The following is a 16452-nucleotide window of genomic DNA, read 5'->3' as shown; positions in this document are numbered from 1 at the left end:
ATCCATCATGCATTGCTTATTTATTCTTGCTGGTCTCCTTGAATGTGGAGTCAAACTTAAATCTCCTTCAATTTTCAAGTGTTCTATAAAGAATGCACTCAAATTTTTAGGCTATGTTTGTGTTTTTATTATTTTTTAAAGTTGCGATCATAAACTTTTTTTGTGTAGCTATGATTGTGGTGTTTTTGTGCTGAAGTTTTTGAGTGCATTGGATGATGATAGTTTATGGACCAACAGTGAATATTTTGAGGTAAGTTCATTAGTATACGTAAATAAATCCTTATATTCCACAAAATTAGGTTGTGTATACTTCATTAATATACGTCACTCTTTGTTGAAATTGTAGGAATATCGAAAGAAGATAATGTTGGAACTTCTTAAATGGGATAAAAATAATAAAACAGTATACTTCCTTGTCTTAAAAATGACGTGAAGTCCATTTGTTCATAACTTGGGTGTACATTTTGTAAATAAGTCTTTTTTGTTACTTGTTTTTGATGGTATAGGTGTTTCATTAATACAACAATTTTCCGTGTTGATGGGATGATGTGAAGTAATTTTGTAAGCAAATGATCCTTCGCAGATTGATATGTGTTTAACAACGGAGGTCCGTTGATTCAGCATGCTAGTTATGGATATACTGGCTAGTTATCGATAGTTTTTTTGTCTTCTGCTTCTTTTATAGGGGGAAAAGGAAGTGTCGTCTATAGCTTGTTATGTTGGAGTAAGTGTCCTCAACAATAGTGCGATCACATGTTTAAATCTCATGATAAGAATACGTAAGGGATGATTCAATTATATAGTCAACTGATCAAGATTAATCAGTAATGATTGGCTAACTAGAGTTTGACATTATTTTCGTTTAACGGTGGTGATCAGTTGATCCCTTAAGGTCACACCTATAGGACAATTCCAATAATAGATTAATTAATTGTATAATGATACAAGTTAATTAATTCCTTAAAGTTGAACAATTTATATTTGTGAGTAAGAATAAGTATCTTATTGTAATTTGATTAAATAAGATTCATTTTAGTAATTGAATGTTTTCATAACTGAAATTAATTATTGTTTATGAAACAATTGGATTAAGAATGATTGGTGAATTATAATTGCAAAATGTTGTAGATTATATTAACATGAGCCATTTTATTTACATGTAATTATGAATTACTAGTTGATTTATTGTATGTAATTTATTCTTATAAATAATGATATTTAATAAGTTAAGTATGCATTAAAATGACATATGACTCATTATCTGTCACATGTCAAACAATAATACAATTGACAAAATTGACAAAATAAAATGGACCGAAAAATTGGAGGGTTTATAGGTTAGTGGGTATTTTATATAATTGTTAAATAAAACACAATGATGACCTATTTTAAGTAGCCTTACATCTAAGTTTCTTGTGAAGAACAAAAAGAAAAAGGTAAAGGCCATGCATTGGTCACTTCCACCCTTCTCACCCGGCCACCCTAGCTCAAATAAGAGCATCTTTTGCTCGTATTTTCATTCTTGACAATTTTTAGGGTTTTGTCATAAAAGCCTCTCTTATTCTCTCTAAAAATAGTTTTTAGATCTCTAAAAATTTGTTCATCTAAATTCTAATATCACATTATCTGATTACTAGTGTAGTAATACAAATATTATTAGAATCATTTAAGGATTACTAGTATATTAATCTAGTTAATTAATATATTAGTTTTAAGGGATTGTTTTGGGTGCAACAAGAAGAGAATCTCTACATTTGAGATTTGTTTTGGAGGATCATCCATAATCTTAAGCTCAAGAACAAATAAGGAAGGTGTCTTTATTTGTGCCCAAAATTTCGAACCATTTACAATGTGAGGAACATTGTTTTCTTCTTATCTCTTTATTTTGTTATGCATTTACTAGATCCTAAATAACTAATGTTAAAGAGTTAATTAGTTCACTATTAAAAATGTCTAATAATAGGTATATGAACCTAACAATTGGCATCAAGAGCTTTGGTGTTGCATGCATAATCGGTTTGGTTTTTCCGAGTTAAATGTAACTTAATTAAAACTAGATAATTTTTTATTTATAAGGATAAAGCCACGAAATTTTTGCATGTAATATATTCTGGTTCTATATTTAGGACATTTTAATGATTTATGGATGATTATTGCTTATTTTAATGATTTTTAGTGAAATAATTACATTTTTATGAGTAAAATGAACTTTTATTTACTAAAAATAGTTAAACTTCATTACTAGCCATGATTTTTTTTATTATGAACTCACATGCATATTTTGCATATTGTATGTAAAATTTTGGATCATTGTCATTAGTTTTGCATGTTTTATGATTTTTATGTGATAAAAATGGTATAAGTGGAGGTTAAATGACTAAAAATAGTTAAACTTTGAAACAGGCCATGAAATTTTAATATAATGTCACATGCATATTTTACAGATTGTATGTAAAATTTGAGTTGAATGTGATTTATTATGCATGAGTTATAATTTTAATGGTTAAAATGATATAAATAGTGACTATTTTTAGCAAAAATAGCTAAAATGAATTTTATGGCATGAAATTTTTCCCTAATATTTTATATATGATATGAACATCATATCTAAAGTTGCATGATTAATTTTGATGGATTTGATATGTTTATTGATTTTTATGTGATAAAATCGATAAAAGGGCAACTTTATTAGTTATAAACTTAATTCGAAATTTTTGGTTGCAATTTTGCCATTTCAAGGTTCTAGAAATTATTTAAGAATGTTCAAAATTTTGATTTTGATTTTTTCATAATTTTTATGTTTAATTTGGAATTAAATGGTAAAATTTATAATTTATACGATTTATTAATGAAGGAAATTATAAATATTTTTGTGGGAAAACTTTATTGATTTTTTGGAATCTTGATATTATTACAGTATTTAAAAAATGTGATTTCGAATTTTTCCAAATTTTTATGATTTATTGGGAATTATTTCATAATTGTTATGGTTAATAGAAGTTTAATAAGCAATAATAGAAAACCAAGTTGAAATTATTGTTAAAAATTGAGTAAAGACTAATTTTTGAGTCCTAAAAGAATTAGGGTAATTAACTTGTGCTTAAATTTGATTGAAGTATTGATTTGTAATTTTAATAAGTTATTATCACGCGTTTTCATAAAACCGGATTATATACGATATAAGGTTTAAAAGGGCGATTTGCCACTTAATTTGGAATGTTAGATCATATAATAATGTTGCATATTTCATTGATGAATGTCATATTTTATTTATATAATTTTGAATTAGTAATTTTATCTTAGTATGGCCTTAGTTTTAATCAGTATTACCCGTAGTGTAAGGGATTACCGATTCGGTTGTAATTTTAATGTGATCTCGTAACACTTTTATTTTTACTAGTTTTTCACATTACAAATGTATAATAGGAATAACTATGTATTTTATTATTATTTGTAATTCCGGAGTTCCTTCAAGACGGTGCCAATCGGAAAGGCGTTCCGATTAAGACGGTGTTACCTTGGGAAGCGTGCCACTTGAAGCTCAAGGGACCAATGGAGTTGGTTTCCGAATTTGTAATAGATTATTTGATTTTCTATTTTAGGAAGGCCATACTAGGAAATTTATTTATTGCTTATGCATTTTTCATTATATGTTGCATGCATTGCCAAATCGCCATAAACAACACATGCATATCATATCGAGTATTCGATCGTGTCAATTATAATTATCGTTAGTTCAACAAATTAGTTCACTTAAATTTGATAGATAATAAATTGACTCGACCTCACACATTTTAAAAGATTGAGACTTAGCCTTGCCAAATAGTAGGAACTCATGAATCCCAATTTCATATAGGTACAATATGGTATTAAAACATTATACTGGGGTGCTTTCAATTGACGTTGGGTAAGTGGGGTAATAAATAATTATTACACTTCGAAAATTTTGTTGATCTCAAAGAAAGTATTTGCGACCGTAGCGGCAATAGGTTCGGGCTAAATATGAACTTAACGTAAATTCATCGACCGAGAGTTCTGATTGTAGAATCGGTTAAAAGGGTTAACCCACCAAGATTATATTAGCAAGAGGTGTAGAGGGCCCGTAGGCTCACATCCAAGATTTAATATGAATTTTGGGTCTCGGAATCGTTTATATAATTGGGTGGAGGTCATTATATAAATGCTAAAACATACTTAAATGTTTAATATATTACGATGAATGTTGTTTTTTCCCACTATTTCGTTGTTTAATGTGTTCTGTATCTTTGCTCCTAGACATAGAAGATGTCATTTCGATTTTAACTTATGTCTCCATTAAACCACTATAGCTATAGACAAATAGAATCTCCTTTCTAAAAGCCTCAAAAGAACCGTTTAAATAGGGCATTGACTAGTTCCATAGGAATCGTTCTATTCTATAGAACTCCATAGGAGTTGTCCTATGTCATATAAAATTAACATCTTAAATTCCTAACATACCTATGTATGATTTCTTGTGAAGAAATATGACTAGAAGTAATGATTAAGTCAAAATATGTTTTGATAATATCTTCTATGCATCAACGGTTCAACGGTCAAAAGTCTTATTGCTGAACCTAAACACTTGTCATCAAGCACTTAAGTTGTTAACAACACGATAATGTTAAATTGGTAAATTAATTTGTTAGAAATTTTGATTGACCAAATACACAATAGAGTTCAGCCTTGTGAAAGATTAACTAGGAATTTATATAAAGATAAGTCTTCATCAAGTAGAAATTCTTGAAGTGAGTAGGAGCAATAAGAAGTAAGTAACTATCTTAATGGTTAAGGATAGAACTAGGCTCAAAAGAGAAAGTGTTAGACACTAAAATAGATAGAAACCCCAAATATGTAAAGATCAATAAAGTTGGTTGTGTGACTCCAACATATTCCTTCCTGAATATCTATGACATTGACATTGCGTTATTTCCAAATACCACATCATGAGTATTTGATACAAATTTATGGATTTCATCATATTTGGCATTATCATGTGATGACTAGCAAGAATATGTTCAGAAATTTGCATGAATGGAACTAGGGTAGTTGCCATTTCATTTATGAACATATGAATGTTGTAATGTACTCATTTTAGTTTTGTGTTTAGAAATGTACCTCAATAATTGTTATGATGTATAATATGTCTAAATAAGAACATAATTTGAGTTTTGCACAAAAGGTAAAGGGTTTTACCATTATGCAATTAAAACAAGAGTTGTACTCTTACATACCACAATTAAGTTTATGGTGAGACCATACAAATCAAGGTAATTATATTCAAACTAAAAATAAATGTCATATATACATGACTCAAGTTGGTGACCTCAATCATTTCTCAATTCCCTATTGAAATTCACATTTAGAAACTAGTTTTGACTAGTGTCTCAAACCATTTGATTGGGAATCTTTTGGTGTGTGCAAATCTTGTATTCAAAGCAAGATATTTCGTGACTTTTCTTGAAAAGTATAGCAAATAGAATAAGATATTCGCCCTATTTACACTTTAAAGTGTATGGTCGAATACAATTTCAATCAGAGTAGGTTATTACTTCTTCATCTCTTTTACCAACGAATTAGGTAGATACTTGATATCCACTTAATGAGGTAAGAAGAGAAATTCTTTGAATAAGTTCAATGAATGTTTAAAAAGTATCAAAACCTACAAATTATAAAACCAAAGTATTAGTACTTTATTAAAATGGGGAATAATAAAGTGATGACTTTTATCTGCACCATATAGAGTGTGATATGGTATCACAAGATCACTTTCATAATCACACCCTATCAAGATAAAGTGTATTAGAAAGTTACAAAGAATCCTATACGATATGATTCAATCTTTACTATAAAGTTGGAGATAGTTTCTGTTGCAAATTTGTCTAGCATTTTTATTTTTCCCACTAAAACAGAATAGAGTTAAAGCAATCAAGTACAATTCATATGAGATATGGTTAGGCCAAGCACCTAAGTTGTAGCTTGTTTCGATAGTAAACATGTGCTAATTTTCCCTACATGATCAAGAGAACAAAGGCTTTGTGGCTCGTGATGCTGTCTATTAAAGAAAAGAGGATTATTTCTTAAAGACAGAGTGGGAGAAAATGTTCAAGAGCCACAAAATGAGAATAAGACGTGGGAAGATGTTCCTTCTTGGTCAAAATCAGTGATTATTTCTTCGAAACCTAAGTTGACAGGAGTCATGTCACCTTTTGAAAGTAACAATCCTGTAACTTATTAAGATGCTTTATATAACTTCAACTCCGCAATAGTCCGAACTAAACATAAAAGATATTTATATAACTTGGTTGATTGGTGGTAAGAGATTTACACCAATTGCAACGATTCGTTAATTCGGATTTCATAATATTATTTGACAGTTGGATTTTAAAATCATCTTGAATGATTTTTGAAAATCGCAACTATCCTAAGGTAGGATGGAAACTAAAGAAGAAATCTTAAGTAAATGTCAAGGAGTTGAATGATATGTTTCAGTCATGTGATAAAACGTTTCTCGAGTTGTCGAGTAGTTCTGTTTATACATGGAGTTTAGTGGGAGTAATGTGGTGTTACTAGTCTTATATGTAAAAGACATATTGATCATTGTGAATGATGGAAGACTTAGGAGAAGAATAATACATCTCTAAGGTATCAAGACCTATAAAGATAGTTCTAAGAGGATATTGGCGTTAAATGAATACTCTTATATTGATAAAAGTCTAGACAAGTTCAAAGGTCTTGAACTTGTAGAAATTGAATCCACTTGCTTCCGTTGCGGGATTAATTCATTACGCTAAAATGTATTACCATTCTTAAACTTCGTATACTTGGAGTATGACGAGAAGTTATAAATCGAATCCTTGAGAGAAGTCTCTATATAGCCATATAGTTCATTGGTTAGTACTCATGAAGCACTAAAGAGATGAAGCTAAAGTGATTAGAAATAAGATGGATTTATGTGCAAGGAGTTACACAAAAACCATATTCTATATTCATAAGGATGGTTAAAGAACCATCTTGGCTATATTATTTAAGGAGGATATCTGCTAGATACATCCTAGGCAGTTGAACAATGAGATATACACAACGGAAATTGAGTACACTTGCAATAATGAGATATGCAAGAAGGAAGGGATCATATAAGGATTCGGTTTTATGAATTGGAGGAACTATGGTAGTTCGTTCCAATAACCGAAAGTCCTATCCCTACACACTGTGAGGACAGTTGGAGTTATTTCAGGCAAGAGAGCCTATGTCCAGATTGGATCTAGACACGTACTCAAAAGGTTCTTATAATACAAGATTATTCACAAGAATGGGAAATAGTATATAGTAAGGTTAGGGAAAGTGAAAAGTGTTGCTAAAACTTGCTAACCAAGGCCTTTTCATAGGCTAAGCATGATAAGTCATGCCATTTCAATTGAGTTGATATGTATAGTTATATACAATATTAAGTATGGATTATAGATTATGTAGTAATTGATATGGTATCAATTTTACATATGTGATAATGCATTCATCGTTTAAGTTTTATTAATAACTCTTTTATTACTTTGTTATATCCATATAGGTTGTAAGGACAACGTTGAACCCTATTAAAGTGAACTGGATTAACATAGTATTGGCCCCTAGTTGTTTATATGAGGTGACGTCTCGAAGTGACTAGAGTGTGATGCGATTGATGGCAAGTTCAAGTGTCATAGAGTCATATGGGATGGCTAGTCGATCACATAGGCAGACTGTATGGGACACTCTGTCGAGCAGTGACCGCTTATAGAGTTCTGGAAATTCATAAAGCCTGGTCATGGCAAGAGTTACTATAGTGTTCTTATGAGTCAATTCTTTTGACTAGAGACTTTTCGCCCGAGTTGGCACAAGTTTCTGATTGGCTTTGATTTATACTCTACGACTGTCGTAACTGAGGTAAAATGAGTATATTTTGGGTCATGATGAACATGGCTATATGAAGGGAATAGTGCGATAGAAATTGTCCACCCCCTTGCCAGGGTTATCTAAAATCTCAGGGCCACTTAAGGAGTAGTGAACTGAAAATACGTGGCCACGCTCGGAAGGTATCTACGATAGATAATTCCGGTCAGACAGTTACACTCCAGATCGAGAAAACCACTCAAGATTGTTGGGATTCATTAATCTCATTTGTTTACATATTGAATATGTGAATAATTAATTTAGTCATAAAATTAATTCAATATCTTATGCATGCAAAACAAATACAAGAGTAAAGAAAAACTGGTTCCTTACATTTGTAGTTTCGGCTATATGGGCACTAGTAAGGTCTCCTACCTTACTTAGTTCTTGAGCTTTCCTAATGGATGAACAAGATTCAAGTGTAGAATCTCTCCTAAAGGATTTGTACCAAGGAAATCCTTCTTAATACAAATATTAATTTAGTTAATAGAAATTAATATTTGTTCCCTTAAAATTACTAATATTATATGTATACTACTTCTAGTATTGATTGAATAATATTAGAGATTTTGTGAGATTTTATCAATTTTGTTCAACAACAAAACTAGTGAGATAAGTTGTTATTTGATTGAATGAATTAGTGTAAGAATAAATTGTCAAATTAAGAAGAGAAAAACTTTCTCTTTTTCTCTAGGGTGGTCGGGTATAGGAAGGGGGGAAGAGTGCCCAATACCTATTCTAGTTGCTCTTCACAAGAGCAATAGATATGCAAGGCTATATTATGTAGGTAATGATTATGTTGCCACTTAATAAAATAATCAAAGCACAACTAACTCCTAATCCCTCCATAATCACGGCACACCCATATTAACATGGGTCCATTTTAAGTTTGTCAATTTGTTAATTTGTATTGTGTGACAAATTGGACATGTTACTAGACATATCATTTAAATAATGCATTTTTAACAAATTAAAAATCATTATATAAACAAAATAAATCACATACAAAAATGAACTAGTAATTCACAATTACCATTACTTAAAATGGTTCATATAATTATAAATCACAACTACTTGTATTTATAATAAACAATTCATTCTTATTTCTGTTAGAAATCTATATCTCTATACTCAACATATTCATATTATGTAGTAATTTAATTTAGTCATAAAATTAAATGGTGATCTTATGCATGCAAACAATAATTAATTAAAGAAGAAATCATCATCTTATATTGTGATTTTCGGATCAAAGGGCACAAGAGAGTTCTCCTACTCTCTTGTTCTTGAGCTCTCCTTAAATGGATGAACAAAAGGATACAAGTATAGTATCCCTCCCAAGGAATAATACCCAAGATATACTCTTAATAAAATTAATATTATCAATACTATAATAACATTAATTTAAATAAAAATGACCCAAAATATTTTGTCCTCTTGGATTTCGGTCAAGAGGAGGAAGAAGGAGGAAGAAAATATTTTTATCTCTCTAAAAATATTTTTTGTGTTGATAAAATGAATGAATAATACCCACACTTTTGCATGTAGTGAATAATGATCTTATTGAGCAAAAGACCCTTGGCTCTTTTCAAGGGAAACCGGGTAGGAGGGTGGGAAGAAGGCCAATGCATGAGCTTGGTGCTCTTCCCAAGAGGCACTAGGTTTGCATGCCTAGTTATAGAAAATAATCATGTTTTCCACTAACTTAATTAACATAATATATATTGTTAATCACACCCAATATTTCGGTCCATTAGGAGATAAAATGGATTCTATTTTATCTTTGTCAATTTGTCACATGTCACATGTCATGTAAAATTGTTATGTATTTTTAACATATTAAAAATCAACGCATTAATAAAAATACGTCATATACAAAATCGACTTAGTAATTCACAATTACTTGTATCAAAATAATTTACCAATTATAAATCACAACATCTTGTATTTATAATAATTCATTCAATTTCAATTATTTCCTTAAAAAATAATTTCATCCAAGTAATAAAACAATTTGATCACTTAGACCGTATCTTATTTAATTAGATTATAATGAGATACGTAAATTTTTACTTCCAAAATCGTCCGTCAATTTTCAAGTAATTTAATTAACTCGTAACGTTATACGATCAATTAAATGATCAATTAAGAGTAATATCCTTTAGGTATGACCTAGGGGATCAACTGATCACCACCGTCGCACGACAGTAATGTCAAACTCTAGTCAGCCTATCATTACCGATATGTGTGGACCAGTTGACAGTAAAATATTACTTCCCAATTGTATTCTTTAAAATGAGACTTAAACATGTGATCATCATGATCAACAGTTGTGATCGCATTATTGTCGGAGGTCACATATTCCAACAATCTCCCACTTGTCCTCGACAAGTGTGCGTCACCAATTCTCTTGTCCTATTACTATCCTCCACTCAATGCAAGGTGTCTTTCAGGTCGTACTTGCAAGTGATCATATCGAGAGTGGTTTCCTCGATCTGGAGAACAACTGATTGACCGGATTTATCCACCATGGATTCATTCCGAGCGTGGCCACGCATTTCCAGTTCATTACTCCTCGAGTGGCCCTGAGATATTGTTATAACCCTGACTAGGGGTGGACAATTCCTATCGCACTCATTCCCTTCGACTAGCCACAGCCATCATAACCCAATATATGCCCATTTGACCCAATTTACGATGGTCGTAGTAACACAAATCAAAGTTAATCTAAAACTGTGCCATCTTAGGCGAATAGTATTTAGTCAAAAGAATCGACTCATTAGAATACTATAGTAGCTCTCACCACGACCAGGCTATATAAATTTGCCAGAACTCTATAAGCGGTCATAAGGCCCGACATAATGTTCCTAACAGTCTGCCTATGTGATCGACTAGTCATTCTCATATGACTTTATGGCACTTGAACTTGCCATCAATCGCATCACACACTAGTCACTTCGAGACGTCACCTCATACAAGTGACTATGGGCAAATACTATGTTAATCCGTGTTCACTTTAACGGGGTTCAATTGTCACTACAACCCGTTTGGATGTAACAATGTATAAATTAAAGATAAAAGACAAATGTGATTGCGAACATGAACAAAAACAACACTTTCATTTCATTTCAAAATCTAACAAAAACTTGGTACACGTTTAAGTCCCATGGACGCAACATGTCCATCATGCTTGGCCTGCGATAAAGGCTTGGTGAGCGGATCGGCTATGTTGTCATCCGTCCCAACTTTACAAATCACAATTTCCTTTCTCTCAATGAAATCTCTTATTACATGATATTTTCTAAGTACATGTCTAGATCTATTACTAGACTTTGGTTCCTTGGCTTGGAAGATCGTCCCACTATTATCACAATAGAGAGTGATGGGATCATTGGCGGTAGGTACTACTCTTAGACCTTCCGTGAATTGCCTGATCCACACAGCTTCCTTTGCAGCTTCTGATGCTGCAATGTACTCAGCCTCCGTTGTTGAATCCGTGGTCACAGCTTCCTTGAAGCTTCTCCAACTAACGGCACCACCATTAAGCATGAAAACAAAACCAGCTTGTGATTTCATGTCATCTCTATCTGTTTGAAAACTTGAGTCCGTGTAACCATTAACACGGAGTTTGGTGTCTCCTCCAAACACTAAGATAGAATCCTTAGTCCTTCTCAAGTACCTAAGGATGTTCTTGACAGCAATCCAGTGACTCTCACCTGGATTTCCTTGATATCTACTTGTCATGCTCAAGGCATACGAGACATCAGGGCGTGTGCATATCATGGCATACATGATTGATCCAACAGCGGAAGCGTAAGGGATCATCTTCATGCGTTCAACATCATGGGGTTCTGAGGGAGATTGAGTCTTGCTCAATATAGTCCCAGTTACCATAGGTACTAAACCCCTTTTAGATTTGTCCATGCTGAACCGTCGAAGAATCTTATCAACATAAGACTCTTGACTTAGTGCCAATATCCTCTTGGATCTATCTCTATGGATCCGGATACCTAATATGCGTTGTGCTTCTCCTAAATCCTTCATTTGGAAGTGGTTACCTAACCACTTCTTAACAGAAGACCACAATGGAATATCATTTCCAATGAGTAGTATGTCATCGACATACAAGATTAGGAACACAACATTGCTCCCACTAAATTTCATGTATAAACATGGTTCCTCAACACTTCGAGTGAAACCATTCTCTTTTATCACATGATTAAATCGATGATTCCAACTTCCAGATGCTTGCTTAAGACCATAAATGGATCTCTTAAGCTTGCACACTTTGTTAGGATTTTTAGAATCAACAAAACCTTCGGGTTGTATCATGTACACCTCTTCTTCTAAATGCCCATTTAGAAAAACGATTTTGACATCCATTTGCCATATTTCATAATCATGAAATGCGGCAATCGCTAACAAAATACGTATGGATCCTAGCATGGCTACGGGGGCGAAGGTCTCATCATAATGGAGACCTTGGACTTGGGTAAATCATTTTGCCACTAGCCTAGCTTTGTAGACATCATCATGTCCCTCTATGTCATTCTTCACTTTGAATATCCATTTGCATTGAAGAGGTCTTACCCCTTTAGGCAAATCTACCAAGTCCCAAACTTGGTTTTCATGCATCGAATCCATTTCGGACTTCATGGCTTCAAGCCATAAGGAGGAATTAGGACTAGAGATTGCGGCCTTGTAGGTGGCGGGCTCGTCACTTTCTAAAAGCAACACATCGAGTGTTCCTTCTTCTTCGATAAGTCCCACATATCGATCAGGATGGCGAATAACACGACTCGTTCTTCTAAGTGGAGGAGAGACAACCGTGTTAGACGACGAAGGAACATCTTCTTGCGTCTCTACCTCGATTTGTGGCTCTTGAACTTCATCAAGTTCAAAATTTGTCCCACTCTGTCTCTTAGAAATAAATTCTCTTTCTAAGAAGACAGCCTCGCAAGACACAAACACTTTGTTATCTTGAGGTTTGTAGAAGTAGTATCCTCGAGAGGTCGAGGGGTAACCTACAAAGATGCATTTTTCGGATCTTGGGGCAAGCTTGTTGTCAGTCTTAGCCTTGACGTAAGCATCACATCCCCAAATCTTCATATAGGATATATTGGGAACCCTTCCCGTCCACATCTCATATGGAGTCTTTTCGGTGGACTTTGTGGGACTATTGTTCAAAGATCTAATTGCGGTTTGAATCGCAAATCCCCAAAACGAGTTCGGTAACTCGGTTTGACTCATCATGGATCGAACCATATCAAGTAAGGTTCGATTGCTCCTTTCAGCAACACCTTAAGTTGTGGTGTTCCGGGTGGAGAAAGTTGTGATATAATATCACAACCTTTCAAGTGTGAATCGAATTCAAGGCTAAGATATTCTCCACCAGGGTCGAATCGTAGTGCTTTTATCTTTTTGTTCTATTGGTTCTCTTCTTCATTTTGAAATTCCTTGAATTTCTCAAAAGCTTCACTCTTATATTTCATTAAATAGACATGCCCATGTCTACTCAAGTCATCGGTGAAGGTTATGAAGTAGTTATAATTTCCTCGACGGTGATACTCATTAGTCCACATACATCAGTGTGTACGAGTCCTAATAGTTCACTAGCTCGTGTCCATTTACCACTAAAAGGATTACGAGTCATTTTGCCAAGTAGGCAATATTCGCATGTTCCATATGACTGATAATCAAATGGTGTAATCACATTACTTTAAATTAATCTTTTGATGCGATTCTCGTTTATGTGACCTAATCGACAATGCCAAATGAACGCTTCACTTGGGTCACTTGATTTGAGTTTCTTTGATTGAATGTTATAGATATCATTAGTCGGATTTGAGGTCTCTAAAATGTAAATGCCATTGACGGAAGAAGCTTGGCCTATAACCAAATCATTCCTTGAAATAGTACAATGATTGTTCTTAATGACAAAACAAAAGTCGTCCATGTCTAGCATGACGATTGAAATAATGTTTTTAGAGAGTTTAGGCACATAAAAACAATTATGTAAATACAACTCAAATCCATTAGGCAAAGCTAAAACATAAGTTCCTTTGGATTCGGCCGCTACTCGAGCTCCATTTCCAAGGCGAAGATCCACATCTCCCTTGCTAAGCCTCTTCACGTCTCTTAAACCCTGTAAATGATTACAAAGGTGAGAACCACAACCGGTATCTAGTACCCATGTCGTAGTGGAAGTATAATTTATATCAATAACATAAATTTCCTTAGGAATTTTACCTTTTGGAACGATGATTCCTTCCCTTATATTTCGCAAATATACGGGACAATTCCTAAGCAAATGTCCCATGCCATAGCAATAATGGCACTCATCATTAACTTGCTTGAAGTTTTTGACTTTCTCTTCCTTCTTCTTGAACTTTTTGCCCTTGGAAGCAAGAACTTGATTGCTTGAGCTCCCACTAGTTATGGCATCTTTATCTACCAGAGACAAAGACCCTATAGATTGTATGAGGTAGTCTTCCTGAGACGGGCTCACACGAGATCTAGTAGTAGTAGTAGGTGGTCTAGAAGAAGTGATGAAGTTAAGGTTTCCATCTGAACCTCTCCCAAAATGAAGTTCTCTAGTAGTGTCGAAATCATTGTTGGAGCAAACGTCGTCAAGAACATTGTGGTAAGACTCAATAGTTATCGGTGCGGTAGCATTTGATGGATTCATTGTAATGAAGTACAAGTATGGAGGAAAAGGAAATATTAACATTTGTCTTTTAATATCATACTTGTAAATAATTAACAAGATATGAACATTTATATAGTCAAGAACATTGTGGTAAGACTCAATAGTTATCGGTGCGGTAGCATTTGATGGATTCATTGTAATGAACTACAAGTATGGAGGAAAAGGAAATATTAACATTTGTCTTTTAATATCATACTTGTAAATAATTAACAAGATATGGACATTTATATAGTGACCTCTACCCAACTATTATAAATGATTCCAAGATCCAAATTCATATCGACTTAGGCACGGTAGGGCCGATTCATCCTTTATCAATATAACTCGGTGGATTAACGCTTAATCGATTCTACTTTTAGAACTCTTGGTCGATAAAATTACTCTAATGTTTATCTATAGCCCGGAACACATGCGACTACGTACGGTCACGAATACTTCCGTTGAGGTCAATCCAAATTTCGAATAAATGTGTCCATGATCCAAATCCACATCAACTTGGGCACGGTAAGGCCGATTCATCCCTTATCAATATGAATTCGGTGGATAGACATTTATCACCCACTTCCCCTACGTAACAAGTTTTGTACCCCGGTAGGGCCGAGTGCACTCCCTCGCGAAATAGGTTTTCATGGTTTCTACTATTTGGTAAGGCTATGTCTCAATTGATTATTTTAGCGAAAGGTCATGTCAATTTATTATCTATCACATTTTAAGTGAAATAAAGCGGTGAACTACGATAATTCTAATTGACACGGTCGATAAACTCGATTAAATGATAATGCATGTTTTAGTTATGGCGATTTAGCGATGCATGCAACATATAAATAAAATGCAAAGCATAAAATAAATCCTAGTATGGCCTTCCTAAAATAGAAAATCTAATTAACTATTACATATTCGGAAACCAACTTCATTGGTCCCTTGAACTTCGGTTGTGGCACGCATCTCGAGGTAACACCGTCTTTATGTATCGCCATCTTTTGTGACACCGTCTTCAAGGAACTCCGGAATAAATAAATAAATTACATAACAAATTACATAATTTCCTATTATACATTTGTAATTAAAATAAAATAAATCTATTAAATTACAAAACGGTGATACGAGATCACACTAAATTACAACCGAATCGATATTCCCATACATTTCGGGTAATACCAATAAAAACTAAGGCCATACTAAGTAAAATTACATAATTCAAAACTTACATAAAATAAAATTATGACAATCATAAAAACAATGCAGCATTATAATATGTATGAACATGCCCAATTTTAAGCTAAATCGCCTTTAAGGAGCCAATATCGTATATTATATGGTTTTTACGGATTTGCGTGATTCAACGTTTTATAATCACAAAAATTACATAAATTCATATTTATGCACAAGTTAATTACCCTAACCTCTTAGGACTCAAAATTAGTCTTCACTAATTACTTGACTATAATTAACTCATATTTCTTAAAATTGTTCCTTAATGGACTTAAAATTATAATAAAATGCTATAAACTTCAAATAAATCACAAAAATTCCAAATAAATTTGAAATTTGAAATTTAAACTTATGAACATTCTGGAAAAATACTATGACACTCATAATGTTCAAAAAACTTAGGTTAAAATTTCGTAAAATTATCGGAAAAACTATGTTGCGGTTTATCGGATTTATCAATAAAAATCATAAAAACAAGAGAAAAATTACATTCATCAACTTTTCAATTTTAGATCTGAAAAATATAATAAAATGCAACATGTGACATTTTTCCTTAGTCATAGAGTATGTTTTAGCAATTATTTACT

This window comes from Silene latifolia, chromosome 10 (genome assembly GCF_048544455.1).
Source record: "Silene latifolia isolate original U9 population chromosome 10, ASM4854445v1, whole genome shotgun sequence".
NCBI lineage: Eukaryota > Viridiplantae > Streptophyta > Magnoliopsida > Caryophyllales > Caryophyllaceae > Silene > Silene latifolia.
Note: the sequence above shows the minus strand (reverse complement) of the source record.